Source organism: Macrotis lagotis, chromosome 1 (genome assembly GCF_037893015.1).
Source record: "Macrotis lagotis isolate mMagLag1 chromosome 1, bilby.v1.9.chrom.fasta, whole genome shotgun sequence".
In the NCBI taxonomy this organism is placed as follows: Eukaryota; Metazoa; Chordata; class Mammalia; order Peramelemorphia; family Peramelidae; genus Macrotis; species Macrotis lagotis.
The window spans coordinates 400,419,566-400,436,738 of NC_133658.1; the positions used below are offsets into that span (position 1 = coordinate 400,419,566).

General features: G+C 38.5%; 1 long non-coding RNA gene across 1 annotated transcript; it reads right to left on the reverse strand.

The window, feature by feature from the left end:
* Positions 1-1,592: 1,592 nt before the first annotated feature.
* Positions 1,593-16,556, reverse strand: LOC141518398 (uncharacterized). Its single transcript, XR_012477182.1, has 3 exons — positions 15,871-16,556; positions 15,589-15,737; positions 1,593-1,675 (listed from the first exon to the last, which is right to left on the reverse strand). It is a non-coding gene; the product is annotated as an uncharacterized LOC141518398 (long non-coding RNA).
* Positions 16,557-17,173: the final 617 nt, after the last annotated feature.

Consider the following 17,173-nt stretch of genomic DNA (forward strand, 5'->3'; position numbering starts at 1 on the left):
CTAATCACACAACATCAGAAGTTAATAGTTCTCTTCTGTTCTACCATTCCCATCATGTACTTGTTTTAAATGTACTTGCAATGTTTACATTCAGTCACAAATTTTGGATAAGAAGTCAAATACTTTATGAACACTAGAGGCATTTTCATTAAACTAAGATTAAGATCATAGAAGAGAAAGAATGATTTAGGAAACAAGTATTTCCTTTAAAAGATAGTGACTGAGAATAGGTTTTAGATTTCTCATCCACAGCTTAAAATATAATGATGGGCACAGGCCTCAAACAGACTGGCAAAAACATATTTGAATGGAATTTCTTACACATCTAATCATCAGAGTTTTAAATTGAAAAAAGAGGAGGGGAAAAAACTGCATAGTTACACCTGCCAAGCAAGACACCATAGAAAGAAACTACCATGTAGGAAGAAGCAGAGCAGTAGAGATTCATGGGAGACAAAATTCAAGAAGAGAGCCATCATTAAAATCCATTGCTTCAGATGTCTATTCATATATGCATAAAATTTGGATGACAAACAAGGTAAACTACAGATTCTAATGCAAGGAGACAAATTTAACCTTAAACATATTGCTGACGAGGTGGTACAATGGATAGCGCACCAGCCCTGGAGTCAGGAGTACCCAAATTCAAATCCGGCCTCAGACACTTAATAATTGCCTAGCTGTGTGAACTTGGGCAAGTAACTAAACACCATTGCCTTATATAAATAAAATATTTTTAAAAAGATATTGCTGAGATTTGGTGGAATGGCTAGAATATGTCTCTGGAAGGTTATACTTTAATTAGGAGATCTGGAGCCTGGAGTTCTACAAAACTGGAGCCAGCAATGTTTCAAGTTTCACAATTAATAAAAGTATATTTTAACCTTATTGAGGTCATCAAAGAAAGGGTAGGAATGTTACTCAAGGTGGAAGGAATAAGAACAGGAAGGAAACACTTGCCCCAAAAAATGGGAAGTTTGGGTGCATGGTGGCAATGTTTCTTGCTAGCATTCAGGAATATCCCTAACTGCAACTGGGTTGCTTTACCTTTTGGGGGTGAAGGGAGTGAGGGGGGAATAGCTACACAAATTGCCAGTGGCAATGGAAGTCAAGTGAGCATGTATAGGGAGTGTCTACCATTTCTAGTAGCTCCCCAGTCTCTCCTCCAGTGCTAGCTGGGTTAAATGGGTAAGTTGAGTAGCACAAAAAAAAAAAAAATAGGGCTTTAGAATGACAAAGACGAGTTCAAGTGCTGCTTTGGAGACTTAGAAGTCACTAGATAGTGTAGCAGATAAAGTGCTGAACCTGGAGTCAGAAAGATTGAGTTCAAATCCTGTCTCAGATACTTAGTAGCCTAGCCATGTGACCCTGGGAAAGTCATTTAATCTATGTAAGCTCAGTTTTCTCAACTGTAAAACAATCACAATAGCATCTACCCCACCCCCCAGAGTTGTTGTGAGGATCAAATATCTATAAAGAGTTTTGGAAATATTTAAGAGCTAAATAAATGTTGGCTGCTATTATAATGTTCCTCTCTGGGGTTGTGGATAGTCCAAGAGTCATTATCATTTGCTTGGCTGAAGTTCTCACTCACTTGGGTACTAATTTCTCTTCCTTTTTTAACAAAACCTTCAAAGAACTCCCTCAGTTGGTATGTAGGGGTTGCAAGTTGTTCCTGGAGTGAAAATGAAAATGAAGTTCATAATATTAACATCCATATAGAAGCAGCAACTCCAACTACTTCAGGTTAAGTCTGACTCTCCCATTCACCTTCTTTTACACCATGCCTCTTTACTCTTACAAGCTAGAGAGAAACCAAAAACACCAAAAACCATTGGAAGTATTATAAATCAGTCACAAAGGAAGTAGAATCATCAACCATGCTGCAGCTCCCTTTGTCTCCTTGTGTGATGAAGGGCAATTACCAATGTTTTTCTGGTTGATCCTTTCTGGAATTTTGTCATGAATGAACTTGTAGCTATCTCTAGGGCTACCCTTCTTCCTACATTGTACTTATGGCATCTATCTAGCTTTGCTCTCCTCCACACTGGAAATGAGTTTTCTATCTCTGCTTCATTCCCTAATTTCCTTCAAAGCTTCTTCATGTGGGCTTTTGTAATTCCCCTAATAAATTGTCAGGCATTTATTTTATGCATAATTGCATATGTATGTTGTCTTTCCTGATGGCATGTAAACTCCATGATGGCAGGAATTGTTTTATTTCTGCCTTTGAACCCCCAGCACCAAGCATAGTTCCTGGTCCACAGTAAACAGTAACAACTTATTGATTAAGTTATGATGACGAAATAAACCCTGGCTCTCAAAATTTGTTTAAGCAGAGCAAAAGCTCTGGCAGGTCCTGCCAATCTCGAAAAGACTTCCCTGCAAGCTCAGCATCAAAGAATGTGACTATTATCTGAGGAAAAATCTATGTAAGAATGGAAAAAGCCCATCCCCAGAAGGGTAGCTGTGTAGTGATGAATATTTTTTGTCTATAGTATCCTATGCAATGGTCTACTAAAATGTGGAAGGTTTTAATCAGCATTAGTGAGGGTATCACCCAATACTATTTATTGTCAATTAACAAGCATTTATCAAGTATCTATTATGAGTAAGTTCTAAAACTGTCCCTACCCTTAAGAAGTTTATGTTGTTATGGAGAAAATACCAAGTATGCATAAAAATAATCTACAGAATAAACATCAAAAGAATTCATACAATTCAAAGTGATTTGGAAGGACCTCCAGTTAGGAAGGATCAGAAAAGACATCCTGTGGAAGGTGGGACTGAGTTGTGTCTTTTAGAAAGAGAAGAGGAGAAAGGAGAGAGAAGGAAGAGAGTGTAAAGATGAGGAGGTAATTTATGTAAGGCTTAAGGTAATGGTCAGTTCAAAAGTACAGAGATAGCAGATTGACTGTGAGGAAGTGATAAAAGGATAGTTCGTCTTCATGGGGATTATAGACAAAGGTGCCGTGACCAATGAAAGATAATTTTGGACCAGTTGTAGAGGGCTTTCAAAGAGAGTTACTTGTACTGTAGAGAATTAGGGAGTCACTGAAATTGCTTATATAGGAGAGTGATGTGGTCAGATCTAAATTTAAAGAAAATTAATATGGCAACAAGGTGTAGGGTGGACTGGAGAGGAGTTGAGGCAGGGAAACCAATTAGGAGGATATCATAGTAATCTAGACAAGAGATGATGCGGGCTTTAAAATAAGGTGGTAACTATGTGAATAGAAAGTAGAAACTGGATTTCAGAAATGTTATAATAGCAAAAACAGCAAGATTTGGTAATTAATTAAATTTGTGGAGTGAGAGAAAGTGAAGATTTGAGGATAAGGTTATAAACCTGTGAGAATAAGGTTATAAACCTGGAGGGTTGTACTTTTGATGGAAATAGAGGAGTTTATAAGAAGTTAAGATTTGGAGGGAAACTGAATTCAGTTTCAGATATGTTGTGTCCGAAGTAACTCTAGAATATGTCATTTGAAATGTCCAAAAGACAAATGGTGATGTGTGACTGGAGATAATGGGGCTGGACATATAAATCTGGGAGTCATCTGCAGAAAGATAACAGTCAAATAGAGAAGAGAAACTAGAACAGAATGTTTGGGAAACAACTACAAATATAGGGTTGGTCATATGTATGATGAACCAGCAAAAGAAACAGAAGAGGCAATTGGACACATAGGTGGTGAATGAGGAGAGACTGGTGTCAGGAAATCCTATAGAGGAGAAAAAAATTTACGTAGAGAGAATGGTCAAGTGATCAGGTTCATCAAGCTGCGTCAAAAATGAGGTCTTAGAAAAGATCTTCAGACTTAACCTGCAGTATTAGCCAGACTGCAAAGGGATAAGGAGTGAGTTAAGGAATGGAAATGAAAGCACCAAGCATAGACACAACTTTTTTCAAGTTATTTGAGAATAGTGCACATTTTAATGAATAGTGCCTAGTGAACATTTTTTTTAAATATGGAGAGGGCTTGGCCATATTTGAAGACAGTAGAGAAAGAACCATTACAGAGAGAGAAGCTAAAGATTCAAGAGAGAGGAACATGATTAAGCTAGCAAACCACTAGAAACGATCAGAAGACTCAAAATCAACTAAGTGTATAGAAGGTTTGGCCTTGGCAAGGAACTTGGGCACATCTCTCTCAGAGGCTGGGGACGGGGGGAAGGTTAGAATGAAAGATAAAAGCAAAGGATTTTGACATGAAGAATATAATATAAGATGAAAGTGATTTCAAATGACCTCAATTTTCTCACCAAAGTAAGATTCAGGGGCAGGTGGTACAGAGGATAGGCCTTGGAGTCCGGAGGACCTAAGTTCAAATCCAGCCTCAGACACATAATAATTACTTAGTTGTGTGACCTTGGACAAGTCACTTAACCTCATTACCTTGCAAAACAAAAAATAAAATAAAGTAAGATCAAGGTCTTTATTGAAGATAAGGCAGTATAGGGGTGGCTAGGTGGCACAGTGAATAAAGCACCAGCCCTGGAGTCAGGAGTACCTGAGTTCAAATCTGGTCTCAGACACTTAATAATTACCTAGCTGTGTGGCCTTGGGCAAGTCACTTAACCCCATTTGCCTTGGGGAAAAAACCCCTAAAAAGAAAACAAATGAAGATAAGGCAGTATAAGAGCTATGGGAAACTTGAGAGAGAAGATTTGGAATAATCTCTGTAAGGAATGAGATAGGAAATCAATCAGGGAGGAATAAAAGAACTGTCTTATAGCAGGGAGGACCCAGCTGAAATTAGGTAACATGAATTTTTAATGTGCCTGGGCAGCACAATTATGAGACTTCCTCTAACCTCATTGAAAGTAGGAACAGAGAAGGCAGATAATAGGAATAACCTAGAGCTAAGGTTTGGCAAGAAGGGATATGTAGGGATAGGACAGGGGGACAAGGGATTCAAAGTCAAAAGACAATGTAGAGATAACTAACTACAGGTTCAAGATGGGAAAGAGAGAAAAGTGAAGCCAAAGACAGGACTAAAGACTTAAAAAGTATTGAGGTAGAGAAGGTCTGAAGATTTTTGGTGAAGGAAATGAATATCTTAGAGGCTTGAGGCATGGGGAAAAAATGGAATGCAAAGATGTTAGAGAAATGTCAGAATTTATAACTAATGAAATAGACTGAGATCAAGGAAAACCAAGTCAAACATCACTGATTTAGTGCCACCATGTTCTAGACATTGTGCTAAGCACTAGAAACAATAAGATAAAAAAACAATCTCTGCTCTCAAGGAGCTCACAGTTTAATTGCAAGCAATAATGTACAAACGAGATATAGAGAGAATTTATCAGACATAACAGAAGGAAGACATGGGTATCAAGACGGATCAAAAAAGGATTCTTAAGAAAGGTGCTGTATAGGGAAGGAACTCAATTCAATTTAATAAATATTAAGTGGTTCCTAAGTGCTTAAAGAGAGAGGGAGAGGGGTGGCTAGGTGGCTCAGTGGATAGAGCACTGGTCCTGGAGTCAAGAGTACCTGGGTTCAAATCCGAACTCAGATACTTAATAATTACCTAGCCGTGTGGCCTTGGGCAAGCCACTTAACCCCATTTGCCTTGAAAAAAAAACCCTTAAGAAAAGGGGGGGGGGGAGGAAAGGGGGGGGAGGATCCAAGGAGCTTGTCTTCAAAGAACTTACAATCTAAAAGGAAGAGACAAGAAAGCAAGCTGGAGACAGATCCTGCACTAGGACATCTTTACATTCCATGGAGATGACACCAAGTGGAGCAGCAAATGGAGTGTGGAGTAAGCTAGAATAGGTTCCCAAGGAATTGGGAACTTACGGAATTCAAAAGAATATCAGTATGGAATCTGAAGTCCATTAAGTCAGCAATATTTGTCCTATTTGAATCTGGCTGCTCCTTAATCACATAAGATAATGAATAAACCATGATTTGGGACAGGAGAATAGAAAGGATCTGAATTTAGTCATCACACAAGCTTAAAATAAGGGAAAGGAATGAAAAGCTTGAAGAATTTAAAATAAACTAAAATCTAAACCTGATTTGTGAAGCATAAGCAAACTTTTGGGAGATAATCTCTAAGGTCCCTCTCAATCAAGGATATGATGATAAATGTTTAACTATCAGCTTTTTTAATAAGGTGGCCTTATTTACAATGCACTTTTAAGTTTAATTGCATTATTAGCATTTTCTACATCTTAAGTTTAGAGTCTAGACTCTCAACAAAATAATAAACCAAGCCCTAATTTATAGAATTTGCCAGTTTTTTGAGGTGCAAATGCTCAGAGTGAAGATTTAACAATCAACTCTTATAAGCTGGTTCAAGCAGACTGCAGAAGACCACTTGCCTCAGCTGTCATAGTCTAGTATTGAACCCTAGAGATTCTAGAACAGAGTATTAAAAAAAACCCTGGTCCAACATCCATCTTCACCTCAAGCCCTAGAGGCCCCACTTTAACAAATTCAGAGATGTGTTTTAACTCCTGAAATAGATTTTAAACTTTCAGAATGTGGGAATTCTATCTCTGCTTCCCAAAACACTCAATCTAGGGCTGGCCACACAGTAGGTACTCAATAAATATTTAGTGCATGGAAAAATGATGCAATTTGGTCCCATATCTAACAATAATGACTCAGACTTTTCTTGAACTTCTTTTTATTTTTAAGCAGCACAATTTTCTTTAAATCTGATCAGTTCCAATAACAACAAAAATTTATTGGGTACTGGTCACTTGAAAAGTCCTGTGCTGACTGCTAAGGGAATTGCAAAATTTAGATTTGCTCTCATGGTGCAGAGTCTATTACAGAGAAACCACCCTGCAAACAACCAAGGAAAGGTAAACTATGAGAGGATAAATTGGCTATAATCAACAAAGGGAAGACACTAAGATTAAGAAAGCCCAGAAGGAGAAGCAGCTAGGTGGTGCAGTGGATAGAGTACCAGCCCTAGAGTCAGGAGGACCTGAGTCCAAATTCAGACTCAGACACTTAAATAATCACCTAGCTGGGTGACCTTAAGCACAATTCCTTAAATATGTTTTAAAGGCCCAGAAGGGGCAGCTAGGTGGAGAAGTGGATAGAGAGCCAGCCCTGTTGTCAGGAGCAAACTGAGTTCAAATCTGACCTCAGACACTTAATAATTACTTAGCTTTGTGACCCATTAAGTCACTTAACCCCATTGCCTTGCGAAAACAAAAGCAAAAGGATCAGAAAAGGATAGTAGAAGGATAGGACACACACACATACACACAGATAGCCATAATATATAATTGGTGCCTTGGAGAGTAGTGAAATTCAAAGCCAAATGAGATCCACTTCAGGAAAAGTTATTACTGACTGGGGAGATCAGAGAAGGCTTCATGGAAGAGGTAACATTTAAGCTGAATTTTAAAGGATGAGTACAGAGCAGCTAGGTGGCTCAGTAGATAGAGCACTGGCCCTGGAGTCAGGAGGACCTGAGTTCAAATTCAGTCTCAAGGACTTAATAATTACCTAGCTGTGTGGCCTTGGGAAAGTCACTTAACCCCATGTCTTTGGGGGGGGGGGGGAGAAAGAGAGAGAGAGAGAAGAAGAAGAAGAAGAAGGAGGAGGAGGAGGAGGAGGAGGAGGAGGAGGAGGAGGAGGAGGAAGAGGAGGAATTCAATAGGAGAAAGAAGTTAGTACTGAGGATAGGGAAAAGATATAGCACAGAAGTAAAGCACAGGCAGTGAATAAGCAACCACAAGAAGTCCAATAGGCCTGGAGCTTCCAGGAAAAATTGTGTGTGATGTGGCTGAAAATGTAAACTGCAAAGGACCTTGAACGTCAAACAAAAGAATCTGAACTTGATCTCATGCAAACGGGGAGCTGCAGAAAAGTGTTGAGTAGAGGACTGCCCCAATCAGATCCATGAAGAAGGAAGATTAGTCTCATCTAAGAGTGCAGCCAGATTGAGAGAAAGAAGAGGAAGGAGAAACTGTCAGAAGGCAAATTAGTCCAGGAGGATGGTGAAGGGTATGATGAAAGTTAGAGTGGGGTGGAAGGCAGCAATGAGGATAAAGAGGAGGGGAGAGAGACTGCAAAGGTCTGGAAAGTTTCTCGTTACATATCCCAGCATGAGGGTCCAGGCATCAGGCCAGGATACAGTCTCCCCATCACCCTTTCTGCAACACCTGAAGTCACTTCATGACTTGGAAGCTTGGCATACACACAAATCCATCTTCCCTTCAGAGCTCTTTCAGAACTCTGCAGTTGGCAGATTAGGCACAGGAGGAGAGACAGGTGAAGAAACTGCTGTCCATATTTCTTAGAGTTGGTGGTGGAACTTATTTGCAAAATATTTTGGGAAACAGCAAGAGCTAGAGAGAAAAAATGATAAAAGGACAACCAAAGATTGTAGGAAATAAGTTCTCACACTGAGTCTAGTGCAGATGGTCTGCTTGGATTGCTTTAATACCACAAGAACCAGAGGAGTGATGGGTGCCAAGTTAGAGAAAGGGCATAGTCACTGCTGTCTATAGAGGCCTGAGCTGGAGGGGAATCTGGTGTGCTGCCCAGACTTCAGCAAAATTAGGTAGCGTTCTCTCCTTAACTTCACTCATCTTTGTGTTTTTGCACAAACCTCTTCATTCCAACAACAAATGCTGGAGAACATTTTAAACATACACTAAACTTTCACCAAAAAAAAAAAGTGTAGTTAAAATACCAAAAGCTCTATTCTCTTTCCTTTACTGATGAAGCAAAATATATAGGAAATGAAGACTGGTTTACAGGTAATTTGGCATGGACATAATGTCAAACTTTGTAGCTCTCCAGTTCTTTCATTACCTTTGCAAGGTTTTATTTCTGTCTTGAGACATCTGAGTGCCCTCATGTGGCTCATTTCAACCTTTCGGACTCAAACCAATTTCTATGCTAAAACTGAACATGTTACCAAATCCAGTGTGTTGTCTATTTCAGAGAAGAGAAAACTGTCCTCCGAGCTAAGATCGGGGTTCAAACTCCTCTTCTGACAAATATTGGCTGGACTCTAGGCAGATCACCTTTGAATTCTCTAAAATCATAAATTGCAAGCATAAAAGCATATTTAAGAAATCTTTTCAATTTCTCTCTCAAAATATTCAGAAATGAACAATTTCTCTAGATTAAAACCCTTTTCCTGACATTACTCTTCATAAAACAAAGAACAAAGGTTAAAGTAGAGAACAAAGGTCAAAGTTCCAGGAAAAGGATCATAGATGAAGACCAAATTTAATTCCTGTCTAGACAAGATCAATGGCTTTTTCACTCTCTCAAGTGATTAGACTATTTCCCCATGTAAGGACAAGAAGTCTTCTTTTCCCCCCAACCCCAGATGCAAGTGCCCTAAAATTCATATCATTTCCATTAAGAATGAATGATATTGGGGCAGCTAGGTGGCGCAGTGGATAAAGCACCGGCCCTGGAGTCAGGAGTACCTGGGTTCAAATTCAGTCTCAGACACTTAATAATTACCTAGCTGTGTGGCTTTGGGCAAGCCACTTAACCCCATTTGCCTTGCAAAAACCTAAAAAAAAAAAAAAAAAAAGAATGAATGATATTAATCACATGAAGGAGACATGTTTTAATCCTTGATGAATGTGATACTGGAAAGAATGAGAAAGAGACTTGAATAGAGACTATTCTGGAATGTTAACCCCATACTGTATTTGAACATATTTTTTTCTTTGTTCAAGGTTCTTATGTCACTTAAATTGTTTTTGGGTAAAAAGACGTGTCCAGTGGAATGGGGATGGGAGTGGGTAGGTAATATAGTTCACTGAAAATCTCTCTCTCCAAGCTAGAAATGCTTGAAAATTAATATTAAAAGAAGTTGAATTGTTTCTGGATTAGTGCCAAAAACACAGAACACAATATTATTTTTTGTCAGTAAAGAGAGCTGATCCATGTTGATAGAAGAAGTTTCCTCACCTGATAGTTCCCTGTGTCAAAAAAATTAAACTTCAGTTTCTATCAGAGGGGTGGCCCTTGCCCTAACTAGGTAGATATGTGCTTATTTGAAATTTACAGGGAATATGGCAGATACCTTGATTCAAGGGCTAAGAAATATTTTGCAATGTATTGATTTTAAAAACAATCAAGTTCATAGAAGTCTCACCTTTCAAGATGATGGAAATATTTTTAATTAAGTCAACATCTTTGAACTCATTTCAGTTTAATCTGATAAAATACCTTCCTCCTTCTCTTTAGTCCCTGGTATCTCTGAACTGAACACAAGTCAGATTTCCTCATAATTAGAGTCTATGTTTATGTGGTTATAATTAAATGTTCCCCACCCAAAAAAATAAAAGTCTTAAGAAATGAGTTTTAGAATACCATCTTGAATAGGGGACAATAAAAGAACTTGCCAGGAAATTTCAGACACACAACAGATAGCAAAGTCTGAGTCTTATCACTGGCCAATTTTCCTGATGTCTGTTCAGCCCTGATTCCCAAGCTATTTGTCTCTGCATCACCAGACATACTTGAGAAATGACATTCTTGCAATCAGTTCTCAGCGACACACACACACATACACACACACTCACTCACTCACATACCCCTGTGTAAACAGAGGGACAACACAGAGAGTCATAGAGAAGTTACACAAAAGTTAGGGATCTCTAAACTTCCAAGAATCATTGTCATCATGTACAACTCACTAGTACCAGAGAGGCAAGGATGGCATAGTGGATCTAACCCTGCATTGGACTCAAGAAGATCTGGATTCACCTTTGATCCAGCAATACCACTACTGGTATTGTGTATACCCTGAAGAGATCATGAAAAGGGTAAAAATATCACTTGTACAAAAATATCCATAGCAGCTCTGTTTGTGGTGGCAATTGGGGAATGGCTGAACAAATTGTGGCATATGTACGTTATGGAACACTATTGTTCTATTAGAAACCAGGGATGGAAATTCAGGGAAGCTTGGAAGGATTTGCATGAAATGATGCTGAGTGAGATGAGCAGAACCAGAAAAACACTGTACATCCTAACAGCAACATAGGGGTGATGATCAACCTTGATGGACTTGCTCATTCCATTAGTTCAACAATCAAGGGCAATTTTAGGGTAACTGCAATGGAGAATACCATATGTATCCAAAGAAAGAATTGTGGAATTTAAACAAAGACCAAAGACTATTACCTTTAATTTTTTAAAAAAAGGTATCTTATTATGTAATTTTGCCATCACTTATATTTCATTTTTCCCCTAAAGATATTATTTCTCTCTCAACACATTCAATTTTGATCAATGTATAGCATGGAAACAATGTAAAAACTATCAGGCTGCCTTCTGTTGGGGGTGGGGGGAGGGACGTGAAATGGGGGAAAAATTGTAAAGTTCAAAAAACAATTTTAAAAAAGATCTGGGTTCAAATTCTGATTCAGACATTTATTATCTGTTTTGCCCTGGGCAAGTCAATTAAACATTTCTTAATCTAACTTTTCTTGTCTGTAAAATAAGGATAATGATAGATAGTATTTAACCTTAAAGGATTAAATAAGATAATGTATATAAAGTGTTCTACAAACTATAAAGTATTTATATATTAGTTATTAAACTTATTACTTGACCCTGCTACAACAGAAGGATGTGCTTTGGTCTAGAAAACACCAAAGTCTTACTGCAACCAAAGCAGCCTTCAGGTTTTTTTTTTTTGGGGGGGGGGGGGGTTTAGATTTTTGCAAGGCAAATGGGGTTAAGTGGCTTGCCCAAGGCCACATGGCTAGGTAATTATTAAGTGTCTGAGGTCAGATTTGAACCCAGGTACTGCTGACTCCAAGGCCGGTGCTCTATCCACTGCGCCACCTAGCCACCCCACAGCCTTCAGTTAACAATTATCCCCATAGACTTACGAAAGTGTCTCCTTCCAAAGACAGTGCCTCTATCTAATATAACTCACTCTCCTGCCTATAAAGTAATTGGTATTTGAGTCCCAAAACCTTATTATACTGGTAGTATACCTGAGAGAATAGGGATAAATAGCATTATCAAAAATGCAGCTCTCATTGACTTTGTGACTCAGAAGCATCATTATCCAACACCTCTGAATTTATACTGTGCTAAGACCTCAAGTAGTTTGTAGTATGATCCAGTGCACAAGACTTTACATTTTGGGGATAGAAGGGACCTTGAAGGCTATCTAGTTCAATGCATACTCAAAATTCTAATATAAAATAGCCAACAATTGGTCTTCCTAGGTAAGATCATCACTTGTAATACCACCATGCTACTAAGTCAAGCTCTGATTGACTGTTCCAGTCAATTTGTTCTGTAGAACTGCCTCCCTAGAGAATAAAGAGCTAAACAACAGAGTACCAGATGCCTCTCAATGTCTTCCTTTATATGGGGCAGAAATTGGACTCTACTCATTCCACTTTGCATCTGCTGTTCTGCCTGGTTTCAACTTCATGGAGCAAGATGCCCCTTGGTCTGTCTGACTGTCTCTCTCTCTCTCTCTCTCTCTCTCTCACACACACACACACACACACACACACACACACACACACACACACAGACTTTCCTGCCTCCTGTGTATTGTTTTTTCCTTCCATTTTATAAGCTTTCTGAGGACAAAGACTGTCTTTCCTTTTATTAATTGTAACACCAGCATTTAGCATAGTGTTTAATGGCCTGTGCTTAATAAAAGTTTATTGGATCAAATTGGTCATCTCTTCTTTTTTTGAAGATCTCTAGTAAGAAGAGAGCCCATTACCTCCTGAAGTAGCCCATTGCACTTTTGGATAGCTCTCATTGTTAGGAAGTTTTTCCAAACTAAATATCTGCCTCTTTCCAACTTCCACTTATTGCTCCTGGGGAAACACAGACACAGACAATCAGGGCAAGGTGCCAGATAACCAGACCATGCCTTATTCCAGGAGCTTCATGGCTCTGACACCAGGATCTCTGTCTCCCCTGACTCTCTTGCTCTCCCTCCTATCAAGTTAATCAAGTACCCAGTATTTAGAAACAGGTTCAGAGGTCCAGGTTTTCCTCCAGCTTTTATCTCTTGCCTGCAAGCAACTTTAGAGTAAAAGAGAAGCTGACGACCTCTTTTATAGGTTATTGGTAGTTGATGTTTTCCTGCTCCCACAGGTTAATTCCCCTGTCTCTCTGATTGTACAAGTACCTTGGACCAAATATTTCTTCTCCTATTCTATTGTAAATACACAAAAGACTGTACCTCTACTCCATTCTTATAAGCTGTAGGCCATTTCACAAGGATATATATAGGCATATATATATATATATATATGTATATATAGGCATATATATGCCTATATTTGATTAGATCTTTTGCCAAAATTCTCTATTTAATGTATTATATTTTAAACAACAGCTGTGTGAGGTGGGTGCTACTGTTGTCATCAAGTTGCAAATGAGGAACCGGGGAACCAGAGAGGTTGGATGCCTTGCTTATGTCCCACAGCTGAAGATGGAGGCCAAGGAGTAAGAGGAGGAGGAGGAGGAGGAGGAGGAGGAGGAGGAGGGAGAAGAAAGAGAATTCCATAGCTGAGAAGGTGAAGATGAAGGAAGAAAAAGAGGAAAAGGGAAAAAAGAAGAGAAAAAGAAGAGAAAGAGGAGGAAGAAGGAGAAATATTAAACAGAAAATAAAAGAGGATGGAGGAGAGTTCCCTCCCAGTACAGATAATTTTATTTGTGTGCCTGTAGCAAGTGAGTTTACCCATCTGATAACTGTGACTTAATAGATATCTTTCACCTGATAGTTACCTTGAGTTCCTTCCCTTGATGATTTGCCCCTCCAGTTCTTTTGTCTCATTCCTGTTTGACTTCTGATGCTACTCAGACTCTTGATAGTGCATACCCCTGATTTCCTTGCCTGTATACAAATATAGAATGCCTATCTCACCCACCACAGCTTCCTCTTTGATTCTATAAGTCTGTGATACTCTGGGTCATTCCTATCAGACTTCTGGAATCTGTAAACCTAATAAACCTAACAGATCACAATAGCACTTCTCTCTTTAGCAAACTTTATTTACAGAGACTTGGGTCAGAGAAATTCTGTCCAATCAATCAATAAGTATTTATTAAATGCCCACTATTAATCAGGCACTGTGAAGCATGGAAGTTAAAAAAGACAAAAGTGAAAAAGTATCCACCTTTAAGGAGGTTATATTCTAACAGAGGAGATAACACATACATACAATATATGTGAAGCATTTATAAAGTGACCTCTAAGGGGGAAGCTCTTTTAACTAGGGAGATCAGGAAAGGCCTCATGTAGAAGATGGTACTTCAGCTGAATGTTAAAGGGAATCAGAAATTCCAAAACATGTGAGGAGAGAAAAAATTCTAGGCATGAGGGATATACAGAGGAAAGGAATCAGGAGATGGAGTGTGGAGCATAAAAACCCTTATGGCTGGACCAGAGCAATGTGTAATTAAGACTGACAAAGTAACTGAAGTAGGTATTTCTAACTAGCCTTCACTCTATAAAAGGTAAGGTTACTTGCTATATGAGAAAAAAAAAGACATGTAATTTTTATTCTCTGTCTGTTTCAAAAACTCAGAAACAGACTTCATTTAAATTGACATAATATTGTTTTGGACTGCTGGTTCCTTTTATGGAACTACCCATGGAATGTTAAATATTTCCATCCTCAGACATTCACACAAGCTCTGTAATTTACTCTGAAGATCAAACTATCCCTGCTCTTTCCCTATGATGGCCTTTGGCCAAAAGAAACAAAATCTGACCTACAAAACATTGAATTCAAAAAAAAGATACAATTTTATTAATAATTCTTTTTAAATTCAACTAAAATATTTTAATAGATTTTCTTTATGCTTATTATTATTATTATCACTTGTATTAAGTTGCCAGATATTGCAACTTAATTGTTTTACTCAAATAAAAAGGCTATTATTCACACCCAAACAGTTTCCTCTGGCCCTCTGATTGGAGGGTGGAACCAAAAACTCCTCCATTTAAGGAGAGGAGACAGGACAAACATCTCAGGCTACACTCAATTTTAATTTTTTTTTCACTTTTTCACTATGAGGCTCCTGGCCCCTCCCCATTTAGCACAGATCCTGGCTCTATTGACTATTATTGACTTAATTGTTTTACTGACAATGAAAGGGGATTTTAATTAAGAACATTTTGGTAAATCTAAATCACATTTTCTTTCCCTTCATTTCCCTTCCCCATATCTTCCTCTCTTTTTCTCCTCTGCCATTCCCTCTCTTATCTTCTCCTCTCCTCTCCTCACCTTTCCTCTTTTCCACATCTCTTCCATTCCCTTACTCTCCCCTCTTTTTCGCTTCATTCCACTCTCTTCACCTTCCCTTTTCCTCCTTCCCCATGGTGCAAAGTTTCCAATGCCCAGTCTAAGATCTAAGGCTGTTTAAAGCACAAACCAATTAAGGGAACATAAACCCTCCCAGAAAGCCATCTACTTAACTAGATTCTGCCCCAACTTCATGACTCTGCCGAACTGTGGTTTAACCTGGCTCTCTTTTTTCTCTCATGTCAACAAAATTAGCTTTATGGTCACAGTAAGCATATTAGTCAGTTTAAGGAACATCAGCCCAATGACCAAAGCCCTGACTGCTCCTTGTCTGATATTTACAGGAAGTCTCAGGATGGAAAGATGCCCTCTCCAGATGTGTTGGCAACTGCTTCCTTTCTGCTCTCATAACTCCACAGACCTGTCTTCTTGATTCCAGTAATATCAAATCAGAAGAGATCTAAATGGTTATCCTCATTCAGTCTGAAAATCTGAAAGCAAGGAAAATTTACATTATTCAAATATCACCTCTCAATTCAATGAAATATGCTGTTATTAAGCACCAACTATACATAGTTGGTGCTTAATAACAGCATATACTATACATAGTTCTCTGTGCCTTACCTTGAGGATACCAAGATGAAACATGATATAGGCTTTACCCTCTAGGAGTTTATAGTCAGGGGGATTTATAACACACAAACCAACAACTGTTATACATAGAGAATGTAATGACAACAAAGGAGAGGTCTGAATAAATTACTAAAAGAAAATTTGAAAAAGGGAGTATATTCAGCTGGATAAAAATGCATGATCCATGGGCTAAGACTTAATAGGATGAGAGCATTTAAACAGGCGAAGGTGTGGGAGGAAGGTCCAGACATGAAAGAGAACCTTAACAGATGGGTGGTGACAGAAAATAGCAAGAATATCAGGGAACAGTTAGTTGTCCAGTTTGATTGCAACATGGACTATATCCAAGGGAGTGAAGTGAAATAAGGTTGGAAAAGTAGACAGAAGCCAGGCTTATCCATTAAGAACATTAATTTGACAGTTGGGTAAGGATAGATTAAAGAGAAGGGCAACTGGAGATGAAGAGACTGGTTAGTAAGTTATTATTATAAGGCAGACACAAGAATAACCTAAAGGAGATCAGTATCAGTGAGAGTAGAGAACTGTGCATGGATTTAAGAGATGTTCTAGAAGTAGAATTGGAGCACTTTTGTGATGTGGAACATGACAGGGAGAAAAGAATCAAAGAAAATTCTGAGGCTTCAAACATTTGAGTCTAGGAAGAGGATGCTATCAAGAGAAACCTTTACAGAGCCTCTCTTGACAATGATCATTCCTCAACAGACTTCACGTAGTTCTTTTTGATCTGGATAAACCAGCTCTCTCTCTCTCTCTCTCTCTCTCTCTCTCTCTCTCTCTCTCTCTCTCTCTCTCTCACACACACACACACACACACACACACACACACACACACACACACACACAGCATTCCATGTCTCATGTTAGTGTCTTTGCACTGGTTATCCTACTACGTTTAAAATACAATCTCTCTTTTACTTTAAGATGCATCTGCTGTGTGAAGCCTTTCCTGATAACCCTTAATTGTTAATGCCTCCCTAAATCTTTCACTTTAACTACTTTTATGATTTGTATTTATCAACTTTGCATTTTTGCAATTAGTATTTTTACATTTGATTATTCTTTGACCCATTAAAATATAAGCCCTTTACAAGTAGGAATTGTTTCATTCTTTGTACTTGTATCCCTAGCACATAGCCTAGAACATAGTATATGCTTAATAAATATTTTTTGATTTATTGATTCAACATCTGTTGCAGCTCTTCAACATATAGCAGCTCTTCAACATATAGCAGCTCAACAGCAATGGAAGGAGTCACAACAACTAGCAACAGAT